Raw genomic sequence first — 12,668 nt, forward strand, 5'->3', positions numbered from 1 at the left:
CGAAAACGTGCTACGTTTCAGCATTACATAATATGCTCACTATGAAAATTTTCCGCGGCTGCGTACAATTTCATGCATTTAACAAGGCAGTGAAGTATATAAGAAGTTGCTGTCAGAACGGACAACATTGGAAAACGCGTTTAGTGTACCGGCTCATTATCTTCTTGCTACATTGCCACTGTTCTCTGTTTCATCACAATGGAAACCACGACAAATTACTGGCCTACCTTTTCTACACGGCAATCTTTTGGCCCTGGAAATGATTCTACGACGGATAACGCACCTCCTCACAATCCATGGCTTGATACATCGTGTTACGAATTGTGGGTAGCGGGAAAATATAGAGCCTTTAACTGGTATCATGTTTCACCCAATCTTCTCTTCGACTTGGGATTTTCTTTGATCGGTATTCTTACGCCGTTAAATTCTATGTGTCCCCGTTGATTGCATTCTTGGGGATTCTGATCAATGTAACATTTCTTTTTGTTTTGGCTCGGGCACGTGAAATGCGAACAGTGACCAATGTTTATTTAGGAATCCTTGCCGCTACAGATGTAATGTTTCTGATCAGCTCCAGCGTTGATATATTGAAAACCTGGTCAAGCAATCCTATGATTATCCAGGAAGCGCCATATTTCACAAATACACAATGTGTGTCGTTTAATTTCTCGATCAAGTTGACATTTTATGGTTCGATTTGCATGATTACTCTGGTGACTTTCGAAAGATACATGGCAATCTGTCATCCTCTGAAGCATCGTATAGTAGGCGGTAAAAAATACACATCGATGATCATTGCCGTGGCCTTGTTAACAGCTGCTACAATGGGCGTCTTCAGTTCAATGTCTACGGTTAAAAGTGAATCTTTTTGCATACTGTGGCCACCTGGTTTGAAAGAGATTGCAAATGCTTACATTGGAGATGTTCTTACAGTTTGCGTTGATAAAGACAACACGCACTCTATCTACAACTGGAATACCGTAATCTATGGTATCCAAACGTCATTCTTTATCGTTAATTTGATTTTAAACATAGTGCTGTACTGTTTGGTCGTCATACGTCTCGGTCAACGCAATGTTGGGGGCGAAGGAAATCAGAAAAGACACAATGAAGTGCGACGTACACGAAATCAGGTAGCAAAAATGCTCATTATTAACGGGACCATATTCTTTATACTTATGTTACCATATGAGGTTACCAATTGGACAACTTTCTTGAGAGTCGTTTCAAAGTCCAAAATTCAACTTATAGATGGATATCTAAATACAAAGCTACAATTTTACGGCACTTGCTTGCGATTCATCAACTCCTCAGTTAATCCTCTTGTATATGGATTAAGCAATCCGAGATACAGACAAGCTTACCGCAAAGCGTTTGGATGTGGTTTGGAGAAAAAACAAGGAACTACCAAAAGAAGAAAAACCACTGTAACCACGGTATCCGCCTCAAATGGTCAAAGTAGTAGGTTGTAATCATGGACAAAAAAGATAACAGACCGCGTACAAGCAGTCACAAGGTTCAGTATCACCTGTTAATGAGGGTCGATTGTTCCATGAAATGCGACAGGCGAAACTGCTACGCACTTACCGCGTATTTTTACGGTCTTTAGCGTAATCATAATAATCGCGAAGGCACGCAACGCTCTATCGCGTATACGCGAAGGCACGGCACGATCGAACAACCGACCCTCATGAATATGCGAGAATTCACAGCACACAATGCACGGGGACTTTGACTGTTGCTACATGGTTTGTAGTAGTCTGTGGTTGTTATACTTGGTGGCGTAACCAGAGGAGTGACAGGGGTTAGACTGTCCCTCGGAAAATATATATCTGGTGAACTCGGGACAGAAAGATTGAAAGTTCTGTTGAAACCCGTTTTTTATGTCAAGACATAGCAGGCATTAATACAGGTTTCAAAAATAATAACTTCCCCTAAAATTTGCACAACTTTACCTACATTTTCTTGATTTGAAAAACTCAAAAAGCTGTGAATAGAAGAATCGTTTTGCTACTCTCCCAAAGTTGTCCCAAAACAATTTATTTGTTAAAAAAAATATATATATAAGAAAAAGTTGCACCTTTCAACATCCCATACATTTAATGTCCAAAACGTTCTCGATATCAATGTTATGATTGATTTAATTAGTTTCTTTTCCTTTACTTTTCTGTTTCTGATCCCTGTAACTATTATGTAGTACAAAACAATGATTTGTTGAAATTTATTTTGACACAAATGACGATTTCTATGATGTTTTTAATCAGCAGTTGTTTCAAACGATAAAATCACTGGGGAGGGAAAATCTGATCTTATTTGACCAAGGGTGAAAATTTACCTGTAAATAGGTAGACTGAAGCATCTTGCATCTTGATCTTAAGTGATGGATTTCTTGGATGAAGGCTCCATAATCACAATGTGGCCAACAAGAATTAAGAGGTTGGGATGCCTACATACAAACTCTTAAATCAAGCGATCTTTGATGGCCATTTCGTCTTTCACTTGTGCCTTAAAACAAGAGAGCCGTCGCTCTAGATCCCTGTAGTGATTTTACCATTTTTGAAACACCTAGTGAATAAAAACTTCAAAGAAAACCCCATTCATGTCCAGATTCGTGTCAATAAATCATTGTTTTATACTGAAAGATGATTGCATGGGGTGACTGCGTTATCGGACACACGTTGATATCGAGAACGTTTTTGTACATGTAGGCTATAGGATATTGAAAAGTGTAACTCTTTCTGAAAGCATAATTTTTGGAAAATGTGCTTATTTTTGACTAAAGCAAAATGATTTTGAGAAGAATATCCTCTATTCACAAATCAACAAAATGAATGTCAAGTTATGTGAAGGAATGTTTTGTAATTTTAGGGAGTATGATTAAAAGTGTAATTTAAAACAAAAATTCGAATGCAGATTCTGTATTTATATGATGTATAACATCTGATATGTGTTTGATTGATTGATTGATTGACTGATTGATTGATTGATTGGTTAGTAGAATTTATCAAAAAATTAAAAATGATACCTGATAGTAACATGTTAAAATATTACGATATTAAAGCCATAACGATCTTATAATATGAAATTGGTAAATATTTTTTAAACCTTATTTTTGTGCTATATTTGTAATGTTTACACAACAAATCCATTAACTGGTATATTTTTACTTGGCTAATTGTATAAATATTTTAGAATGTACAAAATGCCAGATAGTCTCACAATAAGTAATTTTGGTATTAAATATAATATATCTGAATTGATTATTCATAAGTATGTAGAATTTATTTATTTATTTATTTATTTATTTGGCTTCATACACTGGTTACAATATCAAATAACAAAATTAGATAAAAGATGGATAAATATATTGCACAAAGTAAAAGTATAAAAGACATATATATATACATGTGAATAAAACGCACCACGGATCCAGCACATGTAGGAGAGATACCAGTGTAGAGGATTGGGATGAACAGGTGCATATCACCTCTAAGACCATCCCACCTCAAGATCAAAAATTTAATTAAGACACCCTACAAATAGCACAGCTGCATACGGAAACCCACGTACAAATGTCAGCCGGCCGAAAATTTAACTCAAAATGAGAATGCAAAAAATTAACCACATTGCTTTTAAAAACAGAAAAAGATGAAGAGGACCTAACACTAAGGGGAAGCTGATTCCAAATTGGCACAATGCGGTTAAAAAAACTGGACTTAAAAGCTTCCGTTTTGCAGAAGGGGATCCTAAGGCGCAAGGTGTCACATGTTGATCTTGTGTTGGGACGGTCTTGCCCAATCTCTGACTTGTAAAACTTGACATACTTGTAGACATCCAGATCGTAATTGTCAGACAAGGACTTGTAAAATAAACAAATATCAAAATTAAAAATGATTCGTGTTAGTAACATGTTAAAATATTACGATATTAAAGCCATAATTAACGATCTTATAATATGAATTCTTTTTTTCAATCCTGATTGTTTTGCTATATTGTAATGTTTACACATCTAACTTTCATCTAAAGGGAATCAGCCAAATCCGTTGTTTTGTAAGTCACACGAGCAATAACGACATAAAGTCGTAATAGTAGCCAATACGACATTACTTTCCCCATAAAACGCCACCTTAAACGACTAAAATGGGGTCGCTTTCACTTTATTTCGACTAAAATGAACCCTTCCTGTTGGTTATTAATAATAGTATTTCAGCATGCGTAAAAAACAAGAAATTTGAATGAAATCGTACATTATGGCTTTAACTGTAAATATAGTGTTTATTATATTGTTCGGTTCGCTGTTAATCTCATGATCTGGCTGTATTAGTGAAATTAAGTAAGTTTGAAATGTATATAGTAAATATTGACATTGGATATTCATATTAAGTATATAAAGTATATATTAATATAAACCTCTCAAAAAAAGTAACTAACCCCCTTAAATAATGGCCATTATTCAAAAAGGGTCTATTGTATTACAAATCTGTAAAATGCGTTGGAAGCAGAATTTATTTCTGCGCATTTTGACACCTCATTTGATACGATAGCCCAGAAAACAATAAAACACCGGTCAATTTAATGTAGTGAGGTCCAGATGAAAGTTGAAAGTTGCACTTACATACAATACAAAAACACTCAGATATCATTACACAGATTTCCTTCCATTATACTGAATACAAAATCAATACAATTTACTGCAACTTTCCAATCTTGGGTTACATTGTTTTAAATGTACGCTGTGACGTCAATATTAGTCAATTGCTACAAATGAGGTGTCAAAATGTGCAGAAAAATTCTGCTTCCAACACATTTTACAGATATTTAATACAATCGCCCGTTTTTGAATAATGGTTATTATTTAAGGGGGGGGGGTAAGTTTCTGTATTATGTATCATTATGATTCTTATAATTGGAAATGTATTTGATTGTTTGATTGAGTGATTAATTGATTGATTAATTGATTAATTGATATTGATTTATTGTCAAGTCGTGACCCATAGGGCAAAATGCACACAATAGGTACAAAAGGTAGTTTAAAATGTACAAAATGCCAAATAATCTAACAATAAGTAATGTTGGAATTGAAAAAAAAGTTTTAATTGATTATTCAAAAGTATGTAGAATATAATTACCAAAAAAGTAAAAATGATTCGTGATAGTTAAAATATTACGATATTAAAGCCATAATTAACAATCTTATAATATGAATTTAAAGGGAATCAGCCACAGCCAAATTCGTTGTTTTTACAAGTCCGTTATACCTATAACTCAAGACCTGTACATCGAAAATAGTCAAACTATTACTTTTTCTGAATCGTAATAAATAAGAGGAATATATACATTGGTATGGGTTTTACCCACAATCGAACAATTTTGAAATTTGAGCCATATTTAAGCGACCATTTTTTGTTCTATGCAAATTTGCATTTTTTCCCTATTCCTTTTTGTCCTTTTTGGATATGTTGTTCAGGAGGATGTTTAGAGTCACTAGTTAGCAAAAACATTGGTGTTCGAATTTTGTCTAGGTGCATCCATTATTTTACCTAAGTTGACTAGTCTATATATAATATAGTATTTCAGCATTATGGTAAAACAAATATAAATTCGACGTAAATTGTATAATTATTATGGCTTTAACTGTAATTATAGTTGAGTGCCCCCGGGGGTCATTAGTATGTAATATGTATGAAAGTGAAATAAAGTAAGGTTTAAATGTATGTATAATGATTGACACTATATTCATAGTTAAGTATATAAAGTTTTAAAACGAGCAAGTCGAAGTCTTTCATAATTGTAAAATGTATATTAAGAATATGTGAGTGGACACTACGAATGAGCCGTAAACTCGGCAAATTGTATTCTGAGATACAGTGCAAAATGTGCCGCAAGTCGTATTCATAGGTGTCTCAATTAGGCGCGACATGTTTCTCATTTGATAGCGTTTAAACCAATCAATAATCCTAATGCTGAAGAGGATAATAATCTTCTACATATAAAATCATTAAATAGCTCTAGTCTTTGTTTGCTTTGGCTTAATCCTGTGCAATTCAAGTGGTGCGTTACAATTGCATTGTATTTTGGCTGGGTATGTATAACCAACAATTAACAATGAGAGGACATTCCTGTACCTCGTTGATTCGGGGATAATTTTGTTGAAGGAGCAGAGTTCAACAAACCATAACCCCGCTTCTGGATATCGTTTGAAGTCAAATGATATACTATTTTTTAAGCTTATGATATATATTTTCTAAACACGAAATAAAACAAAATTGACCGGGGCCGAGTTTACGGCTGATTCGAAGTGTCCAGTCACATATGTCATGGAACTCGAAGAAGTATGTACAAAAACTTGTAAAAACGCCAAAGCAATAGTGTGATCACCTGTAACGTCCGTAGTTGTCTCACAATTTCCTCATTGGAAACAATGATCAATAAAATTAGAAAGCTAAGTGAGAAATTCTTGTTACATTAAGGGGTGGGGTATGAACGTTTGGACAGTATTTATTGTGGGACATTAGAGCACATCAGACATATCGAATTGCATTCTGAATACGAAGAATGTCCTTCTGATATCAAATAATTTTGATTTTTTGAAATTCGCAATGTAATACAAATTTTATGACAAATTATAAATCTAATGATATATTCTTAAAGTGTATGTAGCTGGGAGGAAAAGCAGACGATCAGTTGAACATTTTGACCTTTCGTATTGAAGATATGGATTTTTTTCCCCAAAAGACCTAATTTTTTTGTGTGTTTTGGGAAAAAAATCCATATCTTCAATACGAAAGGTCAAAATTTTCCATTGATCGTCGGCTTTTCATCCCACCTACATACACTTTAAGTATAAATCATCAGATTTATAAAGTTTACTTCGAGTACTGTTAAATATCAAAAATATAAATTTTAATCATTTGCCATAAAATGTGTATTACGTTGTGAATTCAAAAAAAATAAAAATTATTTGATATCAGAAGGACATTCTTCAGAAAAATCAATAGTGATGAAGCTTAAACTGTAAAAAGTGGGTAATGCTGAATCCAACGGACGAGGACACAAAAACATGATACAAGAAGATACCTTGAATATACGAACAACTGGAAAGAAAAAGAGCAAGGTATACCAACTTAGACATGGGGAAACAAGTAAAATACAGACTAGACGGTAAGCAGAGGGGGACAAAAACCACAAATGTAGATATTAGAAGTAGGTAGAGTTCGATAGCCAAAAATTACCAGTTCCAATGCCCACTGAAGTGATAAACCTGCAAAAACAACATGTATAAATGGGAATACAAAAGTGTACTAGATCAAGTGATGAAAATCACTGTGCACATAAGCAGACACGATAAACCAAATAACCAATGTAGGCACAAACACAGGCAAAGTTCGATGGCCAAAAATTGCAAATTCCAGCAGAGCCCACAGAAGTGTCAGGAAAACAGTACAAAAGTACACCGGAAGTGATGAAATTCACTGTGCACATAGCAGACAAACAAAACCAAACAGACAAAAAACAAACGACGTTTCGAGCAGATATACTGCTCTTCTTCAGGGACAGACATCAAAATATTAAATCAAACAGCGAAAACTACATGCTGTATTATTATTATTATTATTATTATTATTATTATTATTATTATCATTATTATTATTATTATTATTATTATTATTATTATTATTATTATTATTATTGTTATTATTATTATTTCTTCTTTCTTTAACCAGGGTAGCCCCTTCAGTAATTGGTATTGATCTCCAAGGGGGTCCTGAGTAACAATTTACAACATACAATACAATAACAGAAGTTCATATAAAAAGCAATGCATTAAAGCACATTACGGTACATCCTCAGTATTTACATTGTGCATATTGTTAAGTTAAGGGATGGGGTATCAGCGTTTGGACAGTATTTTTGTGGGACATGAGAATATCCTTCTGCTATCAAATAATTTTGAATTTTTTGAAAAAAATTGATATTTTTGATATTTAAAATTCCTCGAAGTAAACTTTATATATCTGATGACATGTACTTAAAGTGTATGTAGCTAGAATGAAAAGCCGACGATCATGACGAACAATTGAAATATTTGACCTTTCGTATTGAAGACTTTTCCTCCTAAAAGACCAAAATTTAATTCAAACTTGCTCTGTTGTCCTAAAACACAGATGGCGCTATCACTCTTTCTCATACTCTGCCGTATATGATCAGTTTCAGATCATTTGTAAACTGACTATATACGGCAGTTTAGTCTGGAGAATACGTTGCTCAGCTGAGGTAAGTAACAGGTAAACTGCTTAAAATACCTTGTCATTTTTGACAAGAAACTAGTCAAATGTAACTAGATTCCGGTGTGAAATAAGACCTTACTAGAATCTAGTAGTTTTGACCAGAATAATATAGTCACCAGAAGTGACAAGATAATAATAGTCAACAATGAACTAGTCACTTTTGACTAGAATCTGGTCAATTGGACTAGATTCCCAAGTAAAATAGTCATAGTCATTTTGACTAAAAAAAATCTAGTCATGTTTATTTGGGTTCTCATTATGGGTAAAGACTATATGCCTGGAAATGCATCATCTCTGGTCTGCTGCGCGCTATTACAGAGGAACACTACGACTCATCAATGTATTTGCATGGTGACACGTACTCCAGAAATTATCCTTAAAAGTACGGTCTTGAAAATGGACGGTAGAAGATTCTAAAGTATTTGCTTAAAACTATAAAATCTAGGGTGTTAAATAGCGTTTGCCGTGCGCTCTATCATCCGTGGTTTTGTTCCTTTTATTTCAACTGAGTATAATATTTACGATTTAAAGAAGGTCCTCCAAACACTAGTACTCATCACAATAATCATTTTGTTACCCAATTGTTACCCAATATATTACAGAAATTGGTGTGAAAACTCACACTAATTTCTGCAGCCTCGACTTGGAATTGACTAGAATTTTTGACTAGAATTTATGACCAGACGTAAATGACTAGATCCGTGTTGACCAGGCATAAATGATTAGATTCGTGTTGAAACGATTAGAAAATCTCCTCAAAATTACCAAATTCTCGTCAAATTATTTTGACTAGGATTCCTAGTCGACTAGGTATTTTTAACAGTGTGGGTGGCGAAATACCCACTTGGTAAATCATTTTGCCTACCCAGCAAATTCAACCTGCCCCTTATACAACAAATTCCTGCAAACTGGGCAGTTTATATCTGTCATAAAATTAGTACTACATGTATGATATAGTATTGCAGATTCATACGTAGTGATAATAAAATGAAAGTACCATGATGTTGTCTCTTCAAATCGACTGAACATTTGAAGCCAACCTATTGGGTTAAAATAAAAACAAATCACTTAGCTACGTAACTCTGGTGTTCTACGGGGGAATTAAAGTCATAATTATTATGAATTTAATTCAAACTTGCTATGTTGTCCTAAAACACAATGTATTAAACCAAATCATGTGTAACTTGAGTTTGGACTTGTGTATGCCAAAAAATCAGGTTCGAAATAAACAGACTAAACTCATTTTAACCCTAGCACTACTGAGCCATATTTTGTAACACGGACTACGAAGGTGGCGGGGGTTGCAACAACAACAACCCCTAATTTTCAATACCATTATATTTGGTACTAATGTATAGCTATGGGTCACCACAACCATTCTCCACATAATGTCGCTATGACGTCATAATGCAAATTTGGGAAATTCGGAATATGTACAAAAGTATAGGCAAAATTGATTTTCGGCTAAAAAGTCTACAAAATTGCGATTTTCACCGAATATTCTCCTAAATATAATAAACTATTGAGTAAAGAGTCCTAGCTCTTGAAATGATTTCACAAGAGCGAAATGAATATCACCAACTCCCTCTATGGTCATCTTTGATGTCCGGTCCTACCCCGGGTAAGGTGCTGGGGTAAACATTTCATCACTAAAATGAGCGCAAAGGATGGATCTACGATTAGTTTAGGTCGTTTGGGCGTAAACGCGTGTGTGTTTTATGACGGATAAAAAATCTGGGGGGGGGGTGTACAACCCCCTTCGTAGTTCTAGGGTTTAACGATCGTTCATTACGTGTTTAAAATAAGAATTGACAAAATAATTATCATATCCAGGTGGAAGATAAGTCAACATAACTTTTAAAACAGCCCGTACTTGATTTGAGTTTCCTTATTTGTCAATATTTCTTTACTGTTAATTTAACGATCAAACCAGGAGGCTGTATAATTTATTTTAAAGAGTTAACAACACATCTGGATTTATTCATAAAGAATTACACAAGCTCAACATTTAAAGGCAAAACATAATCCATGGTAATTGAAGGATCCAATTCGCCAAGGTATAAAAGAACATTGTAATATGTAAGGACAAGGTTACCTGCCCAAATCCTAGTATAAACATTTAGTATTGCTGGTATTCAGTTACCATGGTTACTGCACAAACCTGGCCAGGTGGCCTGGCCAATGATGTAAGACCTTTAAGCGTCGAAGTAGATAACTTTTTTGATACAATGTTACCATAGTTACTAATTACACAATGTTTCATGTTTATTGTGATAGTGTCAGATAGAACCATTATTCTATTAGAGTAAGAAGCTGCCGCAAAAAACACACGTTTTGCTAATTACGGCAATATTTCGAGTCACCTTGCATTTGTTATAGGGGTATGTGACATTATCTCTAAAGGAAACATCACTACCGCAAAATATTCAGCTTACATAACACATGACATTATCAATTTATATTTATCTACCAGATGTCGGCACTTAACAAGCAAAATTAACTACAATCAGTCAGTTGAAACTAAAACTACATTTTCATCCTACACGTGATAAATACAAATAGCAGAGTTGAAAAGGACTGATTAGAACAAATAGCAGATCTCTTGGGAGAACTTTAATGTTATTGATCGTGAAGCCGACAAGACCACCAAGTGGCTGAAAGAAGCCATTTGGATCCGCAGAAAAGGACATGACACTCTAAACAAGGACGATAGAGACTACGCACTCAACAACATCTTTGACCAACTCATCACGCCCTCTACGGTGCATCCTGTTGCCTATAAAAGGAAACAGTCAGATGTGATGAGTTGCCAATCCACTAGTGTAATGGTGAAACGTCAATAAAACGTGAGTAAATCACTTTCGTTTTTAGTTGAAATTGTTCATAACGAACAAAATTCACACATTAACAAGATTTTTTGACATCTTTATATGATGCAAATGATACTATTTTCGCCTAATATGTAATTTTTGCCTAAAATGAAATTAATCAGTTTGTATATTTTGCTCATACATTTTAGGCGAAAATGGTGCCATTTGCGTCATATAAGCTAATGTCAAAATATGTTTTTTATTGATTTTTATCTTGCACCGTGCAAATGGCAGCCATTTTGAATATTTCAAGGTCAAATGATGAGACATTGTCCGAAATGTATCAGTTTGTATATTTCACTTATACATTTTGGGCGACAATGGTGCCATTTTGAATATTTCAATGTCAAGTGATAAGACATTAATTAAAATTAATAAGATTGTGTGTATTTGTCTTACATTTGAATACATTTTAGGCGAAAATCGAAGCAGTCGCTCCTCATAAAGGCGCCAAAACATGTTTTATAATGAGTTTTTGTACACTTGGTGATTTTGGGCGCCATCTTGGATTTAAGGACAAAATCGAGGTGGCCCGTGGGTTTTTTTAAAATCCTATTAACCCCTATTAACCTAAGCAACATACGCGCCATGTTCTGGTAAGAAAAGCAGTAGTATTTTCCTGGGATGGGCCTGCCTAATATCACAACATAGATACAAACCACTTTTCTTGTATTGTAGTGAAACTTTTTGCGCGCAATATGGGAAAGCGTTTTTGTTTCTGAAAGTGGATCGTAATTGAGTGTTATCTAAGAACTGTTTTTCGCCCAAATTTCAATTATTTTTGATGAAGTTGGTCAAAATTTTAAAGAACTAAAAAAAAACGGCTCCTAGATATTTTTATCTAGTTTTTAAAAAATTAATTTTAAAAAATTTGACCCAAGAATTTTTTTTGTTACGTTTAACGAAAAAGAAGTGGGCCAAAAAACGTTTTTCGGGATTTGGGGCAAAAAGTGAGCATTTTGGCCCAAATTTGACCTCACAGATGAATTTATCAAGTCTTTGCCATTCTAAATATTAATACTTTTATATACTTTAGACCAACAATTTAGCAGTTATGATGCCCGAAAGTTTCCATAATTCCCGGGTTAAGACCAACTTTAATATAGTTATACATTGTGAGTGCGGTATTATGAATGAGTGTCTGACACAACAAATGGCACTTGCACCGTCTAGAACAAGGACAAACTATACTTTACAGCAACAAATCTCACATTTCAAAACAAGACAGGGGCGCATAAATGTAATATACCACTCAGTCATTTTTGGTGGGACATGGATTTGTTGAAGAAAGGAAATGATATTCGGCCTATTTTAGCTGACTGTTAAGGGCTGGGGTATGAGCGACCTTGAACTACATGTATCTGGAGAAGGGAAGCAACGAGTTACCCCAAATCACAGCGACAGGTAGTGACTGGGCTGCCGAGTGCTAATATATATTTATTTTGGAAGGTTCGTGTTTGTTTTAAATTTTGGGGCGTTTTTCCAAAATTTCATATTTTTGGCGATATTT

The sequence above is a fragment of the Amphiura filiformis genome, chromosome 11, assembly GCF_039555335.1.
Source record: "Amphiura filiformis chromosome 11, Afil_fr2py, whole genome shotgun sequence".
Lineage (NCBI taxonomy): Eukaryota > Metazoa > Echinodermata > Ophiuroidea > Amphilepidida > Amphiuridae > Amphiura > Amphiura filiformis.